Source organism: Chrysemys picta, chromosome 8, assembly GCF_011386835.1.
Source record: "Chrysemys picta bellii isolate R12L10 chromosome 8, ASM1138683v2, whole genome shotgun sequence".
Taxonomy (NCBI): Eukaryota; Metazoa; Chordata; order Testudines; family Emydidae; genus Chrysemys; species Chrysemys picta.
In genome coordinates this window covers 51,220,354-51,235,256 of record NC_088798.1, presented here as the reverse complement: position 1 = coordinate 51,235,256, position 14,903 = coordinate 51,220,354, and positions in this window count along the sequence as shown.

Below are 14,903 nucleotides of genomic sequence, written 5' to 3'. Positions count from 1 at the left end.
ATGTTGGCTAAAGTAATGTCATTGTCTATACGTCTCTTTGAAGTTTGTGATAGACTGGCTAATGAATAAATTGCCCTATGTTAATTTGTAACTAATTACTGGTGGTGTTTAGGAAACAGAAGGTTACATCAAAAGCCTATTGTTTACCCAGGACTGTGTGGTAAAGTGGATACTAGAACACTGTATAAAAGAGCTTTGGGTCCTGTTTCTGTCATCTCAGAACTGCTTTATGCTTCAACAGGGGAAGCTTAAGACAGCAGATTGGGATCCCAGTGCTGACTGGTCTGCCCTGAATATGATATTGGACATTGGACTATAACCTATGAACTATTTCTGAAAGAACTCTTTGCAAATGCAAAGCTCACCATCTCTGCTATGTATCTGAAGCTCAAGAATTAAAGTCATGTCTGTTTGTATATTGATCTTTGGCCATACTCTCTCTTTTCTTTTTTAATAAATTTTAGTTTAGTTAATAAGAATTGGCTGTATATGTGTATTTGGGTAAGATCTGGAATATTCATTAACCTGGGAGGTAATGTGTCCAATCCTTTTGGACTGGTAGAAACTGTTATTTTATATGATGAAATAAGATTTACAGGAATCTTTATCATATTTGACTTGGGTACCTGGATGGAGGCCTGAGGCTGAGTACTTTAAGGGAACTGTGTTATTGACCCCTGGATAACCAGTGAGGTAATTAAGAAGCTGTTTTATGCTGGCTTGGTAAATCTAAGTACTGAATCATCCACCAGCTTTGGGGTTTGTCTGCCCCATTCTTTGCAGTTCACCTTAATTGAGTGACCTCAGCTGGTCCCCACTGGGACGTTCACAATCATATTTGAAGTAAAATGTATAGTATGGTTTTCCACGATTGAGGCATCATTAGATGCATACACCTCATTTTAAAATTATCTGTCTTCATTGAGTATTTTGGCCTAAGAATTACCCTCAACGGTGACTAAACTGCTGAGGAACCTTAGTGATATGAGACATGACTCTGCCAAGAGGCACCCTCTTCCCAACGTGTGCAAATGAGCCATTATAGTCCCATATTGTCAAGATTTCCCCCCATCCGTGAAGTAAAGGACAGACTTTGAGAGTAGTTATGTCTACATTAGCACTTTTATCGGTGTACCTTATGTTGCTCAGGGGTGTGAAAAAATACCCGCCCTCAATGACATAAGTTACACTGATAGAGGCACAAGTGTGTTTAGGTGTGACCTGGTTCATCTGATCCTTATCTTTTCCATAGTTTCTCCTTCTGGTCTCATATTTTCCAGAGAATATTCCCTATTCTGTATCTTTTATGGGACTGATGGAAGACAGAAATCCACTCATTCTTTCGAGATCACTGTGAGTTCCAGACTCCCAAAACACACATCATCTTGGAAGGAAGGGAACCACTTCTTTCCTTGATTGTGTCTTGTCTCCATCTGACCTCTCTCTGTCACCATAATTCCCTGCTGCTGCTCTTCAAGATGCAAAACCTGTAAGCTGCTGTTATCGTGGCAATCATTTGAGGTCATTATGAATTATTGTGTTCCAGACCTGAAGGTCTTCATTGTATCATGAGACTGAACATTTCCATGTGATTGTGTTATGATATTGAATCCTTGTTAAGAAAGTTATTCCTTGATGGATCATTTTAAAGTATGGTTACTTAAACCTACCAATCAATTCATTATGCAATAAGATGCAGTGTATATATTACTTTTCTTAAATTATGCAGAAGTCTCCAGTGACCTACTGCTCAGGGTTCCCAGACATGTATGGTGCAAGACTAGCAAAATCTGTGCTCAGTTTCATTGTATAGAGGAAGATAGTTTCCCTTCTTATAACAAATGCTGATGCTCTCTGGGTTGCACTGTGATTTTGCACTTGAAATAGTACAGTACTGAGCCAGACAGGGGGAAATTTAAGTGAAAAAGTTCCTAATGCAGTCTAGCTATGACGTGATTACAGCTAGGATAAATATATTAGTTCTCCACATATTACACTAGAGGTCATACAACATCTAATTTATTTCCTTGACTTTCACATTTCACACTCCCCTGAATGTAATTTCTTTCAATTTTCCCTGCTGTCGGTAATTGGCGTGCTACACATCTCTTTTCTCCAGTCTGATTATACTGGCACTTCATTCTGTGTATCTATTAAGAATCAAGGATCAAACTCCACCCCAAGGCCTGGTTTCCTTTTCTCTCACTGTAATACTTGTCCATTTGTTAAGGGCATGACGTTGTCATATATTTCACATTTTGAAAGGTTAATACTTTCCAAAGGAAGAAAGCCAAGTCTTAAGTCAGCGGCTGATACTGTCTTTCAGAATTGGCATCGTCTCTCAATTTGTGCCTCCCCACATGTTGTGCTGCAGTGTTTTGAGGATGTCAAGTATCAGGGGGTAGCCGTGTTAGTCTGTATCTACAAAAACAACAAGGAGTCTGGTGGCGCCTTAAAGACTAACAGATTTATTTGGGCATAAGCTTTCATGGGTAAAAACCGCACTTCTTCGGATGCATCCCACTTCTTCAGTTTTTACCCATGAAAGCTTATGCCCAAATAAATCTGTTAGTCTTTAAGGTGCCACCAGACTCCTTGTTGTTTTGAGGATGGTCTTCTTTAAATTGGACAGTATCTTGACTGCATCTTGCAAAGTCTCTAAATTACACTGATGCTGAAATGTGACGTTTCCATTATTCTGTTAATGGTTCTAAGGGGGAAAGGACAGATTAAAGAGAATAAGAATTCATTCTTATTGTCAAGATCCCACATTCTTGTCACTCTATTTTATTATGTTAGTGACCCAGGGCCTGAGTTGCACCAGTTTTATGCCTGTGAAACTCAGTTGAGTTCAGCGGAGATTTATTGGCATAAAACTGGAGTAGAGTAGCAGGCCTTTAGACTTTTGAATAAGAACTGTGCCTTGCCTGATAACAGTGCTGATCTAATCTGTGCCTAGCTGCCTGCATCCCAAGGGACCTTTTCAGGCAGCCACGGGTCACTGAAGTGAAGTAGCACTCTAGCCACACCCATTGTCACTTAACCACATCTCTTGCACTAGGGCCTGTAAAGGTGTGATGTAGAGCCTCTAAGCAAATTCTCTGCCAGCCGGGGTTTCTCCCAATGCTGGGTAAAATCACAAAATGACCAAAAAAGTTAGATTTACAGTCCATATTGGGGCTGAGGATCAGATTCAGAATCTCAAACTGGCACAACATGCACAATTCTTCTTCGATCTCCAGTTTTCCTTTTGTATTATGTACAAGGTTTGTTGTCAAAAACAGTCTTTGCTTCTGGTGAAAATTTGCCCCAGCAAAACCAATGTCTCACCTGTTTGAAAGTTTTCAAAAGCCAAACTTCACCATTTGGAATGGAATTTGAAATCCTTCCTTTTTTTTTTTTTTTTTTTTTTTTTGGTGTGCCAAATAAAGGATGCCCTAATCAGCTGTGGTTGCTTTTTTAATCATCAATAATTTATCACATCTGCTTATGTCATAAATATTGCTGGAGTGACATAGAAAAATAATTAGATCTGAATATAAAAATGCCTGCTAATTTCCTAGTGATTATTACTTCCATAAACATAAGACTGGTATAAATAGAGTAAAAGGTAAGAGGAAGCACTGTTTGCTGTATAAGGGTCTGCATTTTAACCCTACAATTCAGCCCAAACGTGCATGGCTCGGGAGCTGGGCAGGAACCAGACTGTGGCTGTGATAGTCACTTTCTAGTTACTGCTGCTTCTTTGCTTGGGGAGAGGAGAGAAGAGTCATCTTTTCCTTTTACTGGTATAGATTATTTTCTCCCGTGCATTGGAGAGTGGGGATAAAGCCAAAGCTCCACTCACTGCCTACCCCACTTGCCTACACTCCACTCACCAGCACAGGTGAGGGAATAGCAGCTGTCTTGGCAGCTGCTTTTTCCCTACGTGGACTCCAGCCATATGTAGTCCACTCAGCAGCATAAGGGAACTTATTCCTCTTTGCAGGAGCATGTAACACAGCTCTGCGCTGAGCTCAGAGTGAATATTTTGCTCAGCACATGACACCACTATCCCCTCTATTTTACATTAAAATCTCCTTATTTCCATTCTCAAACAGAAGACTGTTAAGCACATACTGAACTGGTGACATGCAAATAAAATATACATTTTAATTTATTAAGCAAACCAACAGAACTTTCAGGCCTTGTGTCAGTGGTTGATAGCGTAGTAGAGGTGTTCATCAATATGATACTAGAGTTCGCTACATTATCATTGTAAAATATCACAGCAATTTTAGAAGTATCTCCTGTTGCCTACCAGGGAGAACAGATCACTTAAATTAGTCCCACAGTGTAATGAAATCTCATTACATGTTGTTATATAATATATTATCTATAAATCAGTCCAACCAAATCAATATTATGTTATTTTTCTATGAGGAAATAAAATTGGGTTCCTTCTCTTAATCATGCTTTTGAATTGTTATTTGGGCAAAAATGAGTAAAGGATATGGTTCTGCAAAACATCAGAGTTTTCAACGTTAGAACAATACGGCTATGTTAAAGAAGCAAGACAGATGACTGCCAACACTGTATGGAACCTAACGTGTAAATTATGTAGGAAAATAGATGGAAAGTTTCTACACTCTTGCATTGTATGAAGTCATGTAGTGGTGGTCATTCCATTTCTTTATTTTATATTTTAACATAAATAGTACGGTGAATCCAGTACAAATGACTTATGGGAAATATTTTTCAACAATTCACTGTAAAACTAAAGACTCAACTTTTCACTACCAAAATCATTCCTGGGTGTAACTCCAAATCCTACCAATGGAATTACCCTGGAAGTGGAGATATACACCTATCTCATAGAACTGGAAGGGACCCTGAAAGGTCATTGAGTCCAGTCCCCTGCCTTCATTAGCAGGACTAAGTACTGATTTTTGCCCCAGACCACTAAGTGACCCCCTCAAGGATTGAGAGAACAAAGAGGGACCAATGATGGAAGCTGGGAGGCAGTGGAAGGATGTTTACCATATTTCTGCCAAGCTTGGCATTTTTGCCATTATATAATGTTGGGACTCTGACCCAGGCTCACTGTAGCCTGCATACCCCTTATGCCATACATAGTCTTTCATGGTGCTTGCTATTGTAAATTAACCTTTTGATATTGGGAATTTGAGTTTCAGACAAAGCAGGGGACATAACCTTAGGATCTACTCATCAAGAAAACTATCTAGCATTGGTTTCCCTTTACCCAGAAACTGGGCTTCAGCCACCTCCATAGCACCATTTCCTATGCCTGGGATTACCCTCATTCCAGTGAAGTGTCGAGTTGGGGAAGAAAGCATTTCTGCCCTTGTCTCATTCCCCTAGTCTGCTCTGTTAGTATCTTGTTGCCATGTGTGTGTTGACCAGGCAATATAGGGGGAAGAGGCAAACATTTTACCAGTGGGTTTCACAGATATTTGGGGATAGCAGAGGAATGTTGAGACTCAAGAATTTTGGATTCAGTTCCAGGTTCTGAAGGGGAGTGTGGTCTAGTGGGACAAATTCCTTCTGCCCTCTTCACCCCCAAGTCGCATGCCTCCTCCCCACATCCCTTCCAACATATTCCTATGCTAGTCCTGTCTCTTTCCCTCCAACCATTCTGGTGCTTCATCCCAGTCTCTCCCATCCCACCCCTCAACCCAAGGCTCCTCATCCCAGTCCTAGTCTCCTCACCTAGCTAATCCCAGGCTCCTCTCTTATGGTTAGTACCAACATTGTCCATTTCCAGAACACCTTCAATCTGAGGATTTCAAAGCAATGTATAAACATTGCATTTTTTTCAGTGGAACAATTTTACAGTGGAAAATGCTGTTTTGTGGGAACATGTTGATTAAAAAAAATAAAATAGAATTTTTTTGAAATGATACTAAATTGAAATGGAGTATTCCATTTCAGCTTTCTCAGTTCATTTTAACTCTCTTACTTAATTTTCTTCTGATTTTTTTTATTATATATTATCAAAATGAAATGTTTCAATAAGGTAGTTTTGATGTTTCCAAATAATTTTTTGCAGAATTTCCATTCTACAAAACAAAACAAAAAAACCCAGTTTGGCATGTAAATACATTTTGAAAAGTCCAAATTCCCCACATGACAGAAATTCCATTTTACAACCAAGTTCTACTTAAGTGATTTGTCCATGTTCATGCAGAAGTTTGAATAAGAGCTCATTTTGATATGTGTATTTTTTTATTTATTTTATATTGTTTCAACTGTATCAGGAAACCAGGCAGGAGAGAAGTTGGGGGAAAACCCCTACAGTAAAACACACAAAGACAGAGTAGCTTTAGGAAAATCTTATTTTCCTTATTCTAACACTTTCTTCCAACATTGAAAATAAACTGTATCTCTTTCTGTGATTATTTGTTATTGTCACATGGAAAAATTGGGACTAGAAACTAGGTTGCCTGTCTCCCAGCCTCATCACTTAATGACAAGACCATGTTTCAACTGTTATAAATCATAGTGCTATTGTTAAAGAAGTGGGTCCTGATTCACTACTCCAGTTTTATGTTGGTGTAACTCTATTGATTTCAATGTCCTTAAGCAGACATAAAACGAAAATAATGTGGTGGTGAATCAAGCCGTCGGTATATACAGGATAGTAAAAATGTCTCTAGGGAAACAGCTTTACAAAAAAAATTATAAATAGGCAGTCCAACCAACCATTCCATATAGGACTATAACTATGCATGATCCATGGCAGACTGCTTTCATCACTGTCAAGGAGAGTTGTATATATATGTCTGAATCCAGGGCAGAGTATACTTCACGGAGATCACATTCTATTTTGCTTCTTTAACTTTTCTTTAACATTGCTGATGAATCTGATGTGCAAAACAAGAATAAATAAATAGTTTATCCCTTAGGTCACAAGGTAACTCCTAGAATCCAAATTCATTCCTGGGGTGACTCCAGATGATGCCAATGTAGTTACCCTGGAGTGAATTTAACACATTAAGGCTTGTCCAGTTTGTAAAGAATTTGGGGAAGCCGCCAAGAGGCCCTCTGCTGGAATCTGGGAGGCAGTGAATCAATCTGGGCATCTAAGGTGATGCAAAGATATAATTAGGAGTAATGGGACACTGAATAAGTGCTAAATAATATATTAATGGTTTATTGTAACTTTGCCTTGGGAAAAAAGTTCAAAATATCAAGAAAATCTTTCTCATATTCAGGTCTATTTGATGGTTCCATAATATCCAGCGGAAATGATGGAAGCCCCATTACTTGAGACGTTTAGAACTAGCCTGGACCAAGCACCAAAAAATGGACCATGGCAGGATCTCTTCCATCTCAAAGTGTTCTCATTTAAAAAATATTCACCTTACGCAACAGACACGTTTGCTAATCATGTTGTCAATTAGTGTATTAATTTGCCACCTCTGGTGTTCACTGTATTGATATAAGAATTTGATGATGATTCATTTCATAAAGTATAATTGTGTACAGGATGTAATCTAGACTCAACTGTAAAATCTCTCTTTTAGAGCTGTTTGCTTATTTCTTCTTCTCAAGTGAACTGCAATGTATTATGTTACTGAAACAGGGTTTCATTAAGAAATTCCTAAGAGAACACAATAAACTTTCCAAAATAACTACTTAAAGAAGAAGAATAAATATCAGTGTTAATTTCATGAATAGAATCTTACTCTGCATAATGCTATTAGATCAAATAAAATATTAGACACAAAACTAGATTTATACCAAGCTTATTTAGTCCCATTCTATGAGTAATTAATATTATTGATCTCCTCAGTCTGAAAGACTATTAAAGTACAAGCCACACACACATGCTTCTGAGAGAAAATATTGAGTGGGGTGTTTAAAAGTGAGGCGATTTAAAAGGCTACTGGCAAGAGACAGGCACGCAGAGTTAACGAAGTGTGTTCCTTACAATCCATCAGCTATCACAATGCAGCTCTCTGGTGATAAAAATCAATATAAATGCCTTCAGTTACACAACTTTGCTTCATGGGGAACTTTAACCTCAGTATGTCATTGTACAGATATTTAAGCATCAGGCCAAAATGTAGAAAAACTTAATGGGGTTCTGAGCTTGTAAACTCTGCCAAAGGATTTATTTATTCTGCAGTTTTCTTGATTCCAGCGCACATCTCTTTAATGCGCTCATCGCCAGTCTTCTCTTCTACATGGTTAGACACATACTTTGGCCTGAAACTTTCCCAATACATGATAGTTAAATAAATGTTCTGATTTTGATATGGATATGAAAAATGTATAATATTTTGAGGTCTTCTGAGGTAAACTTTTTTTCCTGATTATCCTTCATTATGGCAGATGGTTCTGAACTTTACAATTAATGTTGTTTTAAATCATCCCTTTTTCAAATGTGTGAATTTGTGTAGAGCACTGCCCCTGAAATAATATTACCTATAGAAAATGAAATGTTACAGGTTGGCTAAAATGAATTTAAATTGGAATCAGATTAGACTGGCATGCTGCAGCTTAGGTATAAACATATACAAGTAGTTTGGTTTTGTTCTATGTGCTAGCGATGGGTATTATTTTGTAAAACCCACTATACTAATGATCCCAGTCGAAGAAATGTAACTGCTGCCTAGATGAATCATTTAGATCTGAATGTGTTAAACTCAAAGGTGGCTATTCATTCTATTCCCTTTGGGTTAGTATTCCCAAAACCAGAACATACAGACATCAGTAAACAGGCCTCATTATATTTATTTCCACATAGAACAAACCAGAGGAAAATCCCAGTATACATGAGATTTCTCACGCTAATGGGCTCTGTTGCTCTCTGATTGTATTGGTAGGGTGGGCATCCCTTACTTTCATACTCCCATCCCACTCCTGCTCCATACCCTTGAAACTGCTTGACCATTTCCTCTTTGCTTCAGGTATGACTTCCCCTAAAATATATCCTGTTTTCCCCAATCACTTCATGCTTCTACTAAAGACATCTTGTTCTCAGAACCTGTCTGCTCCCCAATTATCTCCTAATTCCTCCCTCCAAACAACTCCACTGGCTTCCCTTCAGGTTCTAACTCAAAAAAGGTCCTTCTTTTTCAAAATCTTCTATGGACTTGCCCCATCCTACCACATGGAACTGGCTTCTCTCTGCTCCCCTTCCTATTCCTTCTACTTATATTGCACTCTTCTCCTCTGTCTCACACGCAGTCTCTCCAATTGTTGTGCAAGAGCCTCCTCTACAGCTCCTGTTGTGTAAAACAGATCTTATCTGCCAGTAGCGCTTTGACTCTTCATACCTTTAATGCACTTCAGGGACTTACCTCATACAGGGTGTTTGGTCACTTTAGGCAGCTGGCAACTCGGGCAGATGGTAGGACAATGGTTGATAAGATCCTTAGCCACATTCTCTCATTTAGGGTGAGTAGGAAAGGTTCTTTCTTTTATTGTAACCTCTTTAGGAGCTCTGCTTGGTCAACATACCAGAAGCTATCCAAAGTATTCAGGCCCCAGTCACAGCTCTTTCTGTCTGGCATTGCCTCAAGAGCATCCTCCCTGCATCCATTGCCAACACACCATGCATTGCTCCTGCTCACTTCTTTTACATATGTGGAAGTGGAGAAAGGGTAATGGGGAATTTGAACATAGATATCTTAGTTTCTAGGAATAGAGCAAGAGTCAGGATAACAAAGTCAGGCTGACACTGACTCTAATAATGCGAGACTTGAAGGCATGGCCTAGGAGGGTGGAAAGCGAGTGGGAACAGACTGTAAGAGATACTGTTTTGACCTTGTGTTAGATAAGAATGGAATGTAGACTGTGGCAGAAATTAATGAGAAAAGTGAGATATCAGGAAGAAATATGTATAATAAAATGCAGCTGTTGCTCATTATTGTTTGTAACAAAAAGTATAAAAGCTTGCCCTAATTGTTTATCTAGCGGAGACCTGCCTAGAGAGGGAACCCCTGCCCGTGTGTACTCTCCCGTGCATATTGCAATTGCTTGTAATAAAGCTGCCTCTGGCTTGTTGCTCCAAACTCAGAGTGAGCACATTGTTTTCTTCCACACATATGAGCACTCCTGGGATCAGAGATAAGGACTAGGACAGTGTACCGTTCAAACACAAATACAAGGACAGCAGGTTATCCTTCGTGTAAATGGAGTAATCTTCCTCACTGCCAGGTCTTGTTAAGTTCCATATGTGACATTTCCCATCATTGAAAATCACTCAATTATTTCCCCCTCAGGGTGGTCAGGAGAAGCCAAAAAGGTATGAATCTGGTTTTTCCTGCCCTTCCCTGTCCTCCCTCCCAGCCCAAAAAGCCCCTATTCAACCAGCTACACTACCCACTTTCAGCTGAAACTGTGATAGGGTAAAATTTAGCCCTCTTTATCAGTGAGTGAAGACAATGGGACTGGGACTCAGGTAACCTGCACCCACTGATACCTTCAATTTGTTATAAATCAACAGGAGTTGCACACCATCCCAAATGAATCCTCCCAGGGTAACCGCTCTTAAACCCATGTAGAGTTTTCAGGTTCTCAGTTCTGCTCTGACAGGTCACCTCATTTTCCAGAGTTTCTCTGCCACAATTATATTTTATTCAATCAAGCTAGAAGCAGCAGCAGTGGTAAGCTGCTACCAAAAAGTTAGCCTTATTAGGACTTAAATGAATTACCTTACATCAAGATTACATGTTTTACACATATACCATACAAATTATTTATGTACAATAAGTCTAACATTCTTATTTATTAGTGCAGTAAAATATAGCCAAAGTGTCTGAGGTGTTTTTTTTAAAATATGAATCATTGGTTATAGAATGAATGCTAATGTGTTACAGTTAATTGTTCTATTTCTTAATAGTGGGGTGAGATTCTTCTGACAATTAAAATATGTTATATCTATCTAAAGTATTTATTTCATTGGCATGATTGGGAAGGGTGAGAGATGTCAGGAAGTTTATTATATGAAAACTTTTATGTACTGTCTCCTACCATTATAAGTATGTGAAATAATGAGTTTGTGAAATACAAGAGAAGCAGTTTTTTTAAAGATTTATTTTTAGAAGTCTCTCTCTTGGGCATGCAGACCCTGCACATACAGATGCTAAATTCAGGATTTAAATTTGAATGCCCTTGTTTCCCATGCTCCAATATTGCTGCTACGGGCAAATTAGAAAAAAAAAAGGCAAAAAAAGCTAGTCAAGCCTCTATATTTTTTTCCTCCAGAATCAGGCTGCTATATCATCAGTATGGCATATTGTTTTGTATATTTTAATGAAACAATTATAGTCTTAGTTTGATTCACTCCAAGATTTGTTCTTTTCTAAAGGGAGTGGGATTGGTCTAGTCTCTCTGCTTTCCCATTATGTTTGTCACTAGTAAGAAAAAATATTGTCATTTTCTGTTGTTATAACCTTTTCATAAAAAGTTAACCAACTGTAAATGACTAAAACCTTCTATAAAACATAGCATTGTGATTTACAACTTTGACCATTCTTGCTAGACAAATTGGCTAGACCCACTCAAATGCTGCTGAAGAATTAGCCTTCAAAAGCAGGATTTAAGTGCTTCATCTAGCCAATAAATCCAGCGGACTAAGGACCAGATTCTTAGTTAATCTAAATCACATAGCTCAAATCAAGCCAATAGTCCTATTATAGCTAAGGATCTAGCCCAAAGAGAGAGCATGATTCTATTAGCTATTGCTTTGTAATCTGACCGCCCTATTAATTGCACAGGTGTAAATAACTATACAGCACAGTAGTAAATCAAGCCCAAAGTGCTTCCTTCTGATTCAGTGGTGATCCACAAAAATACATAAATCATCATGTTCCCTTGTGGCTTCCTGAGCTGTGCTGACTATCCCCAGTGTAGGATTGGCCTCTTGTGAGAACTTCCCCCCAGCATCCTCTTCTAGGGACTAGCTTTTTTAATTTGTCAGACATCATGAGTTGCAACCCTAATGAGAGCATTTTGCAATCAGGAACAGCTTACTGTACTTCCTGCTGGTAACAGTCCAATTCTTGTTGCAGTTTCCGCTACATTTCCTTTTCTGATTTGTGAGGAGAGGGCACATCCTTGCCCCAAGGAATGTACACTCCTGCTTATGTTTAACACATAAGGATCACAAACCAGAAACAGATGGGAGAAATGAGAGGGGACAGCTATATCTGTAACCCATGGGCTCATTTTAACATGAACTTGAACAGGTAGTCAGAAGGTCCACTCTAAAGTCAAGTACTTCTTTAGATTTTCTATGTTACAGAGCATGGAATCTGTAATTAAAGGGGTGGGAAAACCAAAACAAAATTCAATAAAATTGTGAAAACTATAGTTAGACATATGACCCATATGAAGTAGCATTTGAAGCTTCTTCAGTCATGCTGCCATACATTTAACTCCTAGTATGAAAGGAAGTCATCTTTCTAGGAGGGATTTAAATGCTTACATAATAGGAGATGGAATCTGTTACTTTTATGCTCATATTATAACCATGCGTGGCACAATCTGAAGGAAACCATTTTCAGAACACTGATTAGAAGTATCAAGATGATTAGCATGTTTTCACTGTCAGATATAGATCTAGCAATGCGAAATACTGTTGGTTTTACAGATTCTGAGACAGAATGTGTTCAGTGTAAGGAAACAATATTTAAAATCATGAAAAATGTTGGAACAAAATCGTTACACTATTTTATGATTGTACAGCAGATTAACATTTTCTAATTTTCCTAAGCATTAGATATTTATCATAAATAATGTGAATGAAAATAATAGTTACATAAAATACTTATTATTACGAGATGCTTTGCAATATAGTCTTTGATAATAGAATACAGTCTAATGCCACAGGCTGGTGTGGGGGTTGTTGATTTTTTGGGGGGGTATGGTTTGTTTTTTTGTCTCGGGACAAAGGAAGTGTAAGCCAGATTCTTGTTATATTATTAATATCCTAGTGATCTATTAGAACAAAAAATAAAAATCAATAGAGGGGTGCATCTCTGTAATAGATTTCTGATCTGTGGATGCATTTGTATCTTTTATTGCATTATGCTGATGGTCCCTACAAGCAACAGACTCCCATTTTTATTCGGTCAAGGTATAAAATAGCAATTTCCCTTTACTTCTATGCTTGCTAGAAAAGACTGAAAAGACTGATAGTAGAACTGTCTCATGTGAATTGAGCAGGACAAACTTGCTTATGAGATCACTGATCCCATTATGAAAGCACTATCAGTGCAAAATCTGCGTATTTTACCAGAAGGAAAGCCTCCTTTAGAAACACTCTAGCAGACTGCTTTAGAAGGGTTGATGGTTTTATTCATCTGGAAGGTAGGCCACCTGGAGATGGCATCTGTTGACAATTGTATTCCATTTCACTACTTCTTTTGAGAGTTGAGGATTGGTTTACATCAAACTTGGTGGGATTTCCCTCATTAAATGCCATGGGAATTAACACTAGGTGAGATGGTGCTAATCAGACTCACCCCTGTGGGATGGCTGATATGGAGACTTACAGCCCTAATGTGTGCTCCAGCTGGCATTGGGTTTAAGACCCCACATTGGTGAGTGTTAGGTATATAAGGGTGAAGAGCTGTAAATTTATGTCTTTGTAAATAATAAAGCTTTAAAAAATGAGGCTAATTTTTTTTAATGAACAATTTTAATTTCATTCAATATTTGTCATTTTTTCTATGAAAAATATTGACAATTTTTCATTTCAAATATTTGTTCCTCCCACCCTTCTCTCATCTTTTTTTTCTAGTGGGGACAAAAAAAGGAAAGGAAAGGAGAAAAAGTGAGGGAAAGCAGGATATTTTCCCCACCATGTAGAATGACTTTTTAAAATAAAATGTCATTTACAATTTCCAGAAACAATATTTCAACAATACAATTTCTCCAATAAAAATTGTTGGCCTCAAAAGCTCATTTCTTAACAAAAAATCTCATCCAAAAACTCTGAGCACTTCATATATAGTAATAGAAAGAGTCCTATCGATTAACACGTTAGAATATGTGCCATTGTTCAAATTGGGAGGGTCAGTAAAGTTGTTGGTTTTATGCATTGTAAATAGCTTACTGAGCCCACTTCTTAGCAATCAGAGTCAAACATTCTGTAGCAGCCTTTCTTCACCTAAGGGGAAAATGAGCATAAACTTTGCAAAGTTTTTCATAGCATTTCACAGTAACGGATGATTTAGTGCAGTCCTCATAGTATCGCTATAATTGTTAATGCTTCTTTCGTTTAGCTGTAGCTCCATGTGTTCTCCTTTTATAGCTCATTCCATATGCTCAAACAGTTTTCCAATGACTGGGTAGCCACTTCTGTCAGGTTTAGGATTTTGTAAAAGTCAAAACAAAATATGTTTTGCAGCAGCCCAAGCACTCAACAGTGTCGTTTTTGTCAGAGGTAAATGGTATTATTTCTAAGGATGAGCTTTTCCTAGCATTTGCTCATTTTTTTTAGCATTTGTGAGCTGTGCAGTCATCCCAAACTCATGGGATCTTTCTATCCAACTACATCATTCTATAGAACATTCCACCCCTACCTCATGCCTTCCTCTCCCGCAGCCAGGTCCTGATTGGGTGAATCTGTGCATAAAAGTGTATATGGTGAAAAATAGTGACAAATGTGGTGTCTTACATATCCATCTCAATAATCTGAGCAGAAACCAGCCTGTTCACAGGCAGATATGGACAGTGGATGACAGAGTGCACTTGTATATGGTCAGAGCATTATTGAACAAACGGATAACCAAGCAGATAGCAACATGGCACTGGATGGCAATGACATGGGATCAGCCTATCCAGTGGCTTCTGAGCCTGTATCTTCCTTTCTTGGGATCCCTGTCATCTATTGATGTCACTGTGATATGAGCGTGCCATCAATTCCCTGTTAATTGGTGGGAGTC